The sequence below is a fragment of the Spermophilus citellus genome (genome assembly GCF_964194105.1).
Source record: "Spermophilus citellus genome assembly, chromosome: 4".
NCBI classification, from domain to species: Eukaryota; Metazoa; Chordata; class Mammalia; order Rodentia; family Sciuridae; genus Spermophilus; species Spermophilus citellus.
This window is the reverse complement of record NC_138185.1, coordinates 90,859,256-90,872,398: the sequence shown is the minus strand read 5'-3', so window position 1 is coordinate 90,872,398 and position 13,143 is coordinate 90,859,256.

Here is a 13,143-nt window from a genome sequence, read left to right as displayed (position 1 = left end):
TAGTTTTTTGGAATCTTGGCAACCCCTTTCAATGAAAGTGATTTGCGCCGGTCTCTGCTTAGGGCTACATCAATAGGAAACAAACCATAGAGATAGAACTTGGAACTACTTTATTGTGTCAAGTTTAAAGAGCTAACTAAAACCATGTTTGATTTAGAGTTCCAACTACATATTTCCATATAGAAGAAAACAGAGTGAAACCTAAAAATTAAAACTGTTACTGCCAACGAACAGTTTAACCTAGAAGAACGAAGTTTGGTGAGCAAAGTGGGATTGGGGTACTGATCATTTCCTGAAAGTGTCATCAAGATTGGTGAAAAAATGTGTGCTGAGATTTCAGGAAACTCGTAGTTTTTTGGAACCTTGGTAACCCCTTTCCATTAAAGTGATTTGCCCCAGTCTCTGTTTAGGGCTACATCAATAGGAAAGAAACCATAGAGATAGAACTTTGAACTACTTTATTCTGTCAAGTTTCCAAGTGCTAGCACAAACCGTGTTTGATTTAGAGTTCCAACTACATGTTTCCATATAGGAGAAAACAGAGTGAAACCTAAAAATTAAAACTGTTACAGCCAACGAACGGTTTAACCTAGAAGAACGAAATTTGGTGAGCCAAGTGGGATTGGTGTACTGATCATTACTTGAAAGTGTCATCAAATTTGGGTGAAAAAATGTGTGCTGAGATTTCAGGAATCTCGTAATTTTTGGAAGCTTGGCAACCCCTTTCCATGAAAGTGATGTGCGCCAGTCTCTGCTTAGGGCTATATCAATAGGAAAAAACCATAGAGATAGAACTTGGAACTACTTTATTGTGTCAAGTTTCCAAGAGCTAGCACAAACCGTGTTTGATTTAGAGTTCCAACTACATGTATCCATATAGGAGAAAGCAGAGTGAAACTTAAAAATTAAAACTGTTCCTGCCAACGAACGGTTTAACCTAGAAGAACGAAATTTGGTGAGCCAAGTGGGATTGGGGTACTGATATTTACCTGAAAGTGTCATCAAGATTGGGTGAAAAAATGTGTGCTGAGATTTCAGGAAACTCGTAGTTTTTTGGAAGCTTGACAACAACTTTCCTTGAAAGAGATTTGCGCAGGTCTCTGTTTAGGGCTACATCAATAGGAAAAAAACCATAGAGATAGAACTTGGAACTACTTTATTGTGTCATGTTTCTAAGAGCTAGCACAAAATGTGTTTGATTTAGAGTTCCAACTACATGTATCCGTATAGGAGAAAACAGAGTGAAACCTAAAAATTAAAACTGATACTGCCAACGAACGGTTTAACCTAGAATAACGAAATTGGTGAGCCAATTGGGATAGGGGTACTGATCATTACCTGAACGTGTCATCAAGATTGGGTGAAAAAATGTGTGCTGTGATTTCAGGAAACTCATAGTTTTTTGGAACCTTGGCATCCACTTTCCATGAAAGTGATTTGCGCCAGTCTCTGCTTAGGGCTACATCAATAGGAAACAAACCATAGAGATAGAACTTGGAACTACTTTATTGTGTCAAGTTTCAAAGAGCTAGCACAAACCGTGTTTGATTTAGAGTTCCAACTACATGTATCCATATAGGAGAAAACAGAGTGAAACCTAAAAATTAAAACTGATACTGCCAACGAACGGTTTAACCTAGAAGAACGTAATTTGGTGAACCAAGTGGGATTGGGTTACTGATAATTACCTGAAAGTGTCATCAAGATTGAGTGAAAAAATGTGTGCTGAGATTTCAGGAAACTCATAGTTTTTGGAAGCTTGGCAACCCCTTTCCATGAAATTGATTTGCGCCAGTCTCTGCTTAGGGCTACATCAATAGGAAACAAACCATAGAGATAGAACTTGGAACTACTTTATTGTGTCAAGTTTCAAAGAGCTAGCACAAACCGTGATGGATTTAGAGTTCCAACTACGTGTATCCATATAGGAGAAAGAAGAGTGAAACCTAAAAATTAAAACTGATACTGCCAACGAACGGTTTAACCTAGAAGAACGAAATTTAGTGAGCCAAGTGGGAATGAGGTGCTGATCATTACCGGAAAGTGTCATCAAGATTGGGTGAAAAAATGTGTGCTGAGATTTCAGGAAACTCGTAGTATTTTGGAAGCTTGGCAAACCATTTCCATGAAAGTGATTTGTGCCAGTCTCTGCTTAGGGCTACATCAATAGGAAAGAAACCATAGAGATAGAATTTGGAACTACTTTATTGTGTCAAGTTTCAAAGAGCTAGCACGAATCGCGTTTGATTTAGAGTTCCAACTACAAGTATCCATATAGGAGAAAACAGAGTGAAACCTAAAAATTAAAACTGTTACAGCCAACGAACGGTTTAACCTAGAAGAACGAAATTTGGTGAGCCAAGTGGGATTGGGGTACTGATCATTACCTGAAAGTGTTATCAAGATTGGGGGAAAAATGTATGCTGAGATTTCAGGAAACTCATAGTTTTTTGGAAGTTTGACAACCCCTTTCCATGAAAGTGATTTGCGCCAGTCTCTGCTTAGGGCTACATCAATAGGAAAGAAACCATAGAGATAGAACTTGGGATTACTTTATTGTGTCAAGTTTCATAGAGCTAGCACAAACCGTGTTTGATTTAGAGTTCCAAATACATGTATCCATATAGGAGAAAACAGAGTGAAACCTTAAAATTAAAACTGTACAGCCAACGAACTGTTTAACCTAGAAGAACGAAATTTGGTGAGCCAAGTGGGATTGGGGTACTGATCATTACCTGAAAGTGTCATCAAATTTGGGTGAAAAAATGTGTGCTGAGATTTCAGGAAACTCGTAGTTTTTTGGAAGCTTGGCAACCCCTTTCCATGAAAGTGATTTGCGCCAGTCTCTGCTTAGGGCTACATCAATAGGAAAAAACCATAGAGATAGAACTTGGAACTACTTTATTGTGTCAAGTTTGCAAGGGCTAGCACAAACCGTGTTTGATTTAGAGTTCCAACTACATGTATCCATATAGGAGAAAACAGAGTGAAACTTAAAAATTAAAACTGTTCCTGCCAACGAACGGTTTAACCTAGAAGAACGAAATTTGGTGAGCCAAGTGTGATTGGGGTACTTATATTTACCTGAAAGTGTCATCAAGATTGGGTGAAAAAATGTGTGCTGAGATTTCAGGAAACTCGTAGTTTTTTGGAAGCTTGGCAACAACTTTCCATGAAAGTGATTTGTGCAGGTCTCTGCTTAGGGATACATCAATAGGAAAAAAACCATAGAGATAGAACTTGGAACTACTTTATTGTGTCAATTTTCTAAGAGCTAGCACAAAATGTGTTTGATTTAGAGTTCCAACTACATGTATCCATATAGGAGAAAACAGAGTGAAACCTAAAAATTAAAACTGATAATGCCAATGAACGGTTTAACCTAGAATAACGAAATTGGTGAGCCAAGTGGGATAGGGGTACTGATCATTACCTGAAAGTGTCATCAAGATTGGGTGAAAAAATGTGTGCTGAGATTTCAGGAAACTCATAGTTTTTTGGAACCTTGGCAACCCCTTTCATTGAAAGTGATTTGCGCCAGTCTCTGATTAGGGCTACATCAATAGGAAACAAACCATAGAGATAGAACTTGGAACTACTTTATTGTGTCAAGTTTCCAAGGGCTAGCACAAACCGTGTTGGATTTAGAGTTCCAACTACATGTATCCATATAGGACAAAACAGAGTGAAACCTAAAAATTAAAACTGATACTGCCAACGAACGGTTTAACTTAGAAGAAAGAAATTTGGTGAGCCAAGTGGGATTGGGGTACTGATCATTACCTGAAAGTGTCATCAAGATTGGGTGAAAAAATGTATTCTGAGATTTCAGGAAACACGTAGTTTTTTGGAAGCTTGGCAACCCCTTTCCATGAAAGTGATTTGCGCCGGTCTCTGCTTGGGGCTACATCAATACTAAACAAACCATAGAGATAGAACATGGAACTACTTTATTGTGTCAAGTTTAAAGAGCTAACACAAACCATGTTTGATTTAGAGTTCCAACTACATATATCCATATAGGAGAAAACAGAGTGAAACCTAAAAATTAAAAATGATACTGCCAACGCACACTTTAACCTAGAAGAAGGAAATTTGGTGAGCCAAGTCGGATTGGGGTACTGATCATTACCTGAAAGTGTCTTCAAGTTTGGTTGAATAAATGTATGCTGAGATTTCAGGAAACTCGTAGTTTTTTGGAAGCTAGGTAACCCCTTTCCATGAAAGAGATTTGTGCCAGTCTCTGCTTAGGGCTACATCTCTAGGAAACAAACCATAGAGATCGAACTTGGAACTAATTTATTGTGTCAAGTTTCCAAGAACTAGCAAAAACCGTGTTTGATTTAGAGTTCCAACTACATTTATCCATATAGGAGAAAACAGAGTGAAACATAAAAATTAAAACTGTTACTGCCAACAAACGGTTTAACCTAGAAGAACGAAATTTGGTGAGCCAAGTGGGATTGGGGTATTGATCATTACCTAAAAGTGTCATCCAAATTGGGTGAAAAAATGTGTGCTGAGATTTCAGGAAACTCATAGTTTTTTGGAAGCTTGGAAACAACTTTCGATGAAAGTGATTTGCACCGGTCTCTGCTTAGGGCTACATCAATAGGAAACAAACCATAGAGATAGAACTTGGATCTTCTTTATTGTGTCAAGTTTCCAAGAGCTAGTACAAACAGTGTTTGATTTATAGTTCCATATACATGTATAAATATAGGAGAAAACAGAGTGAAAACTAAAAATTAAAACTGTTACTGCCAACGATCGGTTTAACCTAGAATAACGAAATTTGGTGAGCCAAGCGGTATTGGGGTACTGATCATTACCTGAAAGTGTCATCAAGATTGGGTGAAAAAATGTGTGCTGAGATTTCAGGAAACTCATAGTTTTTTGGAAGCTTGGCAACAACTTTCCATGAAAGTGATTTGCGCCAGTCTCTGCTTAGGGCTACATCAATAGGAAACAAACCATAGAGATAGAACTTGGAACTACTTTATTGTGTCAAGTTTCAAAGAGCTAGCACAAACCGTGTTTGATTTAGAGTTCCAACTACATGTATCCATATAGGAGAAAACAGAGTGAAACCTAAAAATTAAAACTGATACTGCCAACGAACGGTTTAACCTAGAAGAACAAAATTTGGTGAGCCAAGTGGGATTCCGTACTGATCATTACCTGAAAGTGTCATCAAGATTTTGTGAAAAAATGTATGCTGAGATTTCAGGAGACTCGTAGTTTTTTGGAAGCTTGGCAACCCGTTTCCATGAAAGTGATTTGCGCCAGTCTCTGCTTAGGGCTACATCAATAGGAAACAAACCATAGAGATAGAACTTGGAACTACTTTATTGTGTCAAGTTTCTAAGAGCTAGCACAAAATGTGTTTGATTTAGAGTTCCAACTACATGTATCCATATAGGAGAAAACAGAGTGAAACCTAAAAATTAAAACTGATAATGCCAATGAACGGTTTAACCTAGAATAACGAAATTGGTGAGCCAAGTGGGATAGGGGTACTGATCATTACCTGAAAGTGTCATCAAGATTGGGTGAAAAAATGTGTGCTGAGATTTCAGGAAACTCATAGTTTTTTGGAACCTTGGCAACCCCTTTCATTGAAAGTGATTTGCGCCAGTCTCTGATTAGGGCTACATCAATAGGAAACAAACCATAGAGATAGAACTTGGAACTACTTTATTGTGTCAAGTTTCCAAGGGCTAGCACAAACCGTGTTGGATTTAGAGTTCCAACTACATGTATCCATATAGGACAAAACAGAGTGAAACCTAAAAATTAAAACTGATACTGCCAACGAACGGTTTAACTTAGAAGAAAGAAATTTGGTGAGCCAAGTGGGATTGGGGTACTGATCATTACCTGAAAGTGTCATCAAGATTGGGTGAAAAAATGTATTCTGAGATTTCAGGAAACACGTAGTTTTTTGGAAGCTTGGCAACCCCTTTCCATGAAAGTGATTTGCGCCGGTCTCTGCTTGGGGCTACATCAATACTAAACAAACCATAGAGATAGAACATGGAACTACTTTATTGTGTCAAGTTTAAAGAGCTAACACAAACCATGTTTGATTTAGAGTTCCAACTACATATATCCATATAGGAGAAAACAGAGTGAAACCTAAAAATTAAAAATGATACTGCCAACGCACAGTTTAACCTAGAAGAAGGAAATTTGGTGAGCCAAGTCGGATTGGGGTACTGATCATTACCTGAAAGTGTCTTCAAGTTTGGTTGAATAAATGTATGCTGAGATTTCAGGAAACTCGTAGTTTTTTGGAAGCTAGGTAACCCCTTTCCATGAAAGAGATTTGTGCCAGTCTCTGCTTAGGGCTACATCTCTAGGAAACAAACCATAGAGATCGAACTTGGAACTAATTTATTGTGTCAAGTTTCCAAGAACTAGCAAAAACCGTGTTTGATTTAGAGTTCCAACTACATTTATCCATATAGGAGAAAACAGAGTGAAACATAAAAATTAAAACTGTTACTGCCAACAAACGGTTTAACCTAGAAGAACGAAATTTGGTGAGCCAAGTGGGATTGGGGTATTGATCATTACCTAAAAGTGTCATCCAAATTGGGTGAAAAAATGTGTGCTGAGATTTCAGGAAACTCATAGTTTTTTGGAAGCTTGGAAACAACTTTCGATGAAAGTGATTTGCACCGGTCTCTGCTTAGGGCTACATCAATAGGAAACAAACCATAGAGATAGAACTTGGATCTTCTTTATTGTGTCAAGTTTCCAAGAGCTAGTACAAACAGTGTTTGATTTATAGTTCCATATACATGTATAAATATAGGAGAAAACAGAGTGAAAACTAAAAATTAAAACTGTTACTGCCAACGATCGGTTTAACCTAGAATAACGAAATTTGGTGAGCCAAGCGGTATTGGGGTACTGATCATTACCTGAAAGTGTCATCAAGATTGGGTGAAAAAATGTGTGCTGAGATTTCAGGAAACTCATAGTTTTTTGGAAGCTTGGCAACAACTTTCCATGAAAGTGATTTGCGCCAGTCTCTGCTTAGGGCTACATCAATAGGAAACAAACCATAGAGATAGAACTTGGAACTACTTTATTGTGTCAAGTTTCAAAGAGCTAGCACAAACCGTGTTTGATTTAGAGTTCCAACTACATGTATCCATATAGGAGAAAACAGAGTGAAACCTAAAAATTAAAACTGATACTGCCAACGAACGGTTTAACCTAGAAGAACAAAATTTGGTGAGCCAAGTGGGATTCCGTACTGATCATTACCTGAAAGTGTCATCAAGATTTTGTGAAAAAATGTATGCTGAGATTTCAGGAGACTCGTAGTTTTTTGGAAGCTTGGCAACCCGTTTCCATGAAAGTGATTTGCGCCAGTCTCTGCTTAGGGCTACATCAATAGGAAACAAACCATGGAGATAGAACTTGGAACTACTCTATTGTGTCAAGATTCCAAGGGCTAGCACAAACCGTGTTTGATTTAGAGTTCCAACTACATGTATCCATATAGGAGAAATAAGAGTGAAACCTAAAAATTAAAACTGATACTGCCAACGAACGGTTTAACCTAGAAGAACAAAATTTGGTGAGCCAAGTGGGATTGGGGTACTGATCATTACCTGAACGTGTCATCAAGATTGGGTGAAAAAATGTGTGCTGGGATTTCAGGAAACTCATAGTTTTTTGGAAGCTTGGCAACCCCTTTCCATGAAAGTGATTTGCGCCAGTCTCTGCTTAGGGCTACATCAATAGTAAACAAAGCATAGAGATAGAACTTGGAACTACTTTATTGTGTCAAGTTTCAAAGAGCTAGCACAAACCGTGTTTGATTTAGAGTTCCAACTACATTTATCCATATTGGAGAAAACAGAGTGAAACCTAAAAATTTAAAATGTTACTGCCAACGAACGGTTTAACCTAGAAGAACGAAATTTGGTGAGCCAATTGGGATTGGGGTACTGATCATTACATGAAAGTGTCATCAAGATTGGGTGAAAAAATGTGTGCTGAGATTTCAGGAAACTCATAGTTTTTTGGAAGCTTGGCAACCCCTTTCCATGAAAGTGATTTGCGCCAGTCTCTGCTTAGGGCTACATCAATAGGAAACAAACCATAGACATAGAACTTGGAACTACCTTATTGTGTCAAGTTTCCAAGAGCTAGCACAAACCGTGTTTGATTTAGAGTTCCAACTACATGTATCCATATAGGAGAAAACAGAGTGAAACCTAAAAATTAAAACTGTTACTGCCAACGAACGGTTTAACCTAGAAGAAAGAAATTTGGTGAGCCAAGTGGGATTGGGGTATTGATCATTACCTAAAAGTGTCATCCAAATTGGGTGAAAAAATGTGTGCTGAGATTTCAGGAAACTCGTAGTTTTTTGGAAGCTTGGAAACAACTTTCGATGAAAGTGATTTGCACCGGTCTCTGCTTAGGGCTACATCAATAGGAAACAAACCATAGAGATAGAACTTGGAACTACTTTATTGTGTCAAGTTTCAAAGAGCTAGCACAAACCTTGTTTGATTTAGAGTTCCAACTACATGTATCCATATAGGAGAAAACAGAGTGAAACCTAAAAATTAAAACTGTTACTGCCAATGAACGGTTTAACCTAGAAGAACGAAATTTGGTGAGCCAAGTGAGATTGGGGTACTGATCATTACCTGAAAGTGTCATCCAGATTGGGTGAAAAAATGTTTGCTGAGATTTCAGGAAACTCGTAGTTTTTTGGAAGCTTGGCAACAACTTTCAATGACAGTGATTTGGGCCGGTCTCTGCTTAGGGCTACATCAATAGGAAACAAACCATAGAGATAGAACTTAGAACTACTTTATAGTGTCAAGTTTCAAAGAGCTAGCACAAACTGTGTTTGATTTAGAGTTCCAACTACATGTATCCATATAGGAGAAAACAGAGTGAAACCTAAAAATTAAAACTGATACTGCCAACGAACAGATTAACCTAGAAGAACGAAATTTGGTGAGCCAATTGGGATTGGGGTACTGATCATTACCTGAAAGGGTCATCAAGATTGGGTGAAAAAATATATGCTGAGATTTCAGGAAACTCGTAGTTTTTTGGAACCTTGGCAACCCCTTTCCATGAAAGTGATTTTTGCCAGTCTCTGCTTAGGGCTACATCAATAGGAAAAAAACCATAGAGATAGAACTTGGAACTACTTTATTGTGTCAATTTTCCAAGGGCTAGCACAAACCGTGTTTGATTTAGAGTTCCAACTACATGTATCCATATAGGAGAAAACAGAGTGAAACCTAAAAATTAAAACTGTTACTGCCAACGAAATGTTTAACCTAGAAGAACGAAATTTGGTGAGCCAAGTGGGATTGGGGTACTGATCATTACCTGAAAGTGTCATCCAGATTGGGTGAAAAAATGTGTGCTGAGATTTCAGGAAACTCGTAGTTTTTTGGAAGCTTGGCAACAACTTTCCAAGAAAGTGATTTGCGCCGGTCTCTGCTTAGGGCTACATCAATAGGAAACAAACCAGAGAGATAGAACTTGGAACTACTTTATTGTGTCAAGTTTCAATGAGCTGGCACAAACCGTGTTTGATTTAGAGTTCCAACTACACGTATCCATATAGGAGAAAACAGAGTGAAACCTAAAAATTAAAACTGATACTGCCAACGAACGGTTTAACCTAGAAGAACGAAAATCAGAGAGTCAAGTGGAATGTTGTCCTGATCATTACCTGAAAGTGTCATCAAGATTGGGCGAAAAAATGTATGCTGAGATTTCAGGAAACTCGTAGTATTTTGGCAGCTTGGCAACCCCTTTCCATGAAAGTGATTTGCGCCAGTCTCTGCTTAGGGCTACATCAATAGGAAACAACCATAGAGATAGAACTTGGAACTACTTTATTGTGTCAAGATTCCAAGGGCTAGCACAAACCGTGTTTGATTTAGAGTTCCAAATACATGTATAAATATAGGAGAAAACAGAGTAAAACCTAAAAATTAAAACTGCTACTGCCAACAAACGGTTTAACCTAGAAGAACGAAATTTGGTGAGCCAAGTGGGATTGGGGTACTGATCATTACCTGAAAGTGTCATCAAGATTGGGTGAAAAAATGTGTGCTGAGATTTCAGGAAACTCGTAGTTTTTTGGAAGCTTGGCAACAACTTTCCATAAAAGTGATTTTCGCTGGTCTCAGCTTAGGGCTACATCAATAGGAAACAAACCATAGAGATATAACTTGGAACTACTTTATTGTGTCAAGTTTCAAAGAGCTAGAACAAACCGTGTTTGATTTAGAGTTCCAACTACATGTATCCATATAGGAGAAAACAGTGAAACCTAAAAATTAAAACTGATACTGCCAAAGAACGGTTTAACCTAGAAGAACGAAATTTGGTGAGCCAAGTGGGATTCCGTACTGATCATTACCTGAAAGTGTCATCAAGATTGGGTGAAAAAATGTATGCTGAGATTTCAGGAGACTCGTAGTTTTTTGGAAGCTTGGCAACCCCTTTCCATGAAAGTGATTTGCGCCAGTCTCTGCTTAGGGCTACATCAATAGGAAACAAACCATAGAGATAGAATTTGGAACTACATTATTGTGTCAACTTTCAAAGAGCTAGCACGAATCGCGTTTGATTTAGAGTTCCAAATACATGTATCCATATAGGAGAAAACAGAGTGAAACCTAAAAATTAAAACTGTTACAGCCAACGAACGGTTTAACCTAGAAGAACGAAATTTGGTGAGCCAAGTGGGATTGGGGTACTGATCATTACCTGAAAGTGTTATTAAGATTGGGGGAAAAATGTATGCTGAGATTTCAGGAAACTCGTAGTTTTTTGGAAGTTTGGCAACCCCTTTCCATGAAAGTGATTTGCGCCAGTCTCTGCTTAGGGCTACATCAATAGGAAACAAACCATAGAGATAGAACTTGGAACTACTTTATTGTTTCAAGTTTACAAGAGCTAGCACAAACCGTGTTTGATTTAGAGTTCCAAATACATGTATCCATATAGGAGAAAACAGAGTGAAACCTAAAAATTAAAACTGATACTGACAACGAACAGTTTAACCTACAAGAACGAAATTTGGTGAGCCAAGAGGGATTGGGGTACTGATCATTACCTGATAGTGTCATCAGATTGGGTGAAAAAATGTATGCTGAGATTTCAGGAAACTCGTAGTTTTTTGGAATCTTGGCAACCCCTTTCCATGAACGTGATTTGCGCCGGTCTCTGCTTAGGGGTACATCAATAGGAAACAAACCATAGAGATAGAACTTGGAACTACTTTATTGTGTCAAGTTTCCAAGTGCTAGCACAAACCGTGTTTGATTTAGAGTTCCAACTACATGTTTCCATATAGGAGAAAACAGAGTGAAACCTAAAAATTAAAACTGTTTCAGCCAATGAACGGTTTAACCTAGAAGAACGAAATTTGGTGAGCCAAGTGGGATTGGGGTACTGATCATTACCTGAAAGTGTCATCAAGATTGGGTGAAAAAATGTGTGCTGAGATTTCAGGAAACTCGTAGTTTTTTGGAAGCTTGGCAACCCCTTTCCATGAAAGTGATTTGCGCCAGTCTCTGTTTAGGGCTACATCAATAGGAAAGAAACCATGGAGATAGAACTTTGAATTACTTTATTGTGTCAAGTTTCCAAGTGCTAGCACAAACCGTGTTTGATTTTGAGTTCCAACTACATGTTTCCATATAGGAGAAAACAGAGTGAAACCTAAAAATTAAAACTGTTACAGCCAACGAACGGTTTAACCTAGAAGAACGAAATTTGGTGAGCCAAGTGGGATTGGGGTACTGATCATTACCTGAAAGTGTCATCAAATTTGGGTGAAAAAATGTGTGCTGAGATTTCAGGAAACTCGTAGTTTTTTGGAAGATTGGCAACCCCTTTTCATGAAAGTGATTTGCGCCAGTCTCTGCTTAGGGCTACATCAATAGGAAAAAACCATAGAGATAGAACTTGGAACTACTTTATTGTGTCAAGTTTCCAAGGGCTAGCAAAAACCGTGTTTGATTTAGAGTTCCAACTACATGTATCCATATAGGAGAAAACAGAGTGAAACTTAAAAATTAAAACTGTTCCTGCCAACGAATGGTTTAACCTAGAAGAACGAAATTTGGTGAGCCAAGTGGGATTGGGGTACTTATATTTACCTGAAAGTGTCATCAAGATTGGGTGAAAAAATGTGTGCTGAGATTTCAGGAAACTCGTAGTTTTTTGGACTTGGCAACAACTTTCCATGAAAGTGATTTGCGCAGGTCTCTGCTTAGGGCTACATCAATAGGAAAAAAAAACATAGAGATAGAACTTGGAACTACTTTATTGTGTCAAGTTTCAAAGAGCTAGCACAAACCGTGTTGGATTTAAAGTTCCAACTACATGTATCCATATAGGAGAAAACAGAGTGAAACCTAAAAATTAAAACTGATACTGCCAACGAACGGTTTAACTTAGAAGAACGAAATTTGGTGAGCCAAGTGGGATTGGGGTACTGATCATTACTTGAAAGTGTCATCAAGATTGGGTGAAAAAATGTATGCTGAGATTTCAGGAAACACGTAGTTTTTTGGAAGCTTGGCAACCCCTTTCCATGAAAGTGATTTGCGCTGGTCTCTGCTTAGGGCTATATCAATACTAAACAAACCATAGAGATAGAACATGGAACTTCTTTATTGTGTCAAGTTTAAAGAGCTAACACAAACCATGTTTGATTTAGAGTTCCAACTACATATATCCATATAGGAGAAAACAGAGTGAAACCTAAAAATTAAAACTGTTACTGCCAACGAACAGTTTAAACTAGAATAACGAAATTTGGTGAGCCAAGTGGGATTGGGGTACTGATCATTACCTGAAAGTACCATCAAGATTGGTTGAAAAAATGTGTGCTGAAATTTCAGGAAACTCGTAGTTTTTTGGAAGCTTGGCAACCCATTTACTTGAAATGATTTGTGCCGGTCCTGCTTAGGGCTAAATCAATAGGAAACAAACCATAGAGATAGAACTTGGAACTACATTATTTTGTCAAGTTTCGAAGAGCTAGCACAAGCCGTGTTTGATTTAGAGTACCAACTACATGTATTCATATAGGAGAAAACTGAGTGAAATCTTAAAATTAAAACTGAT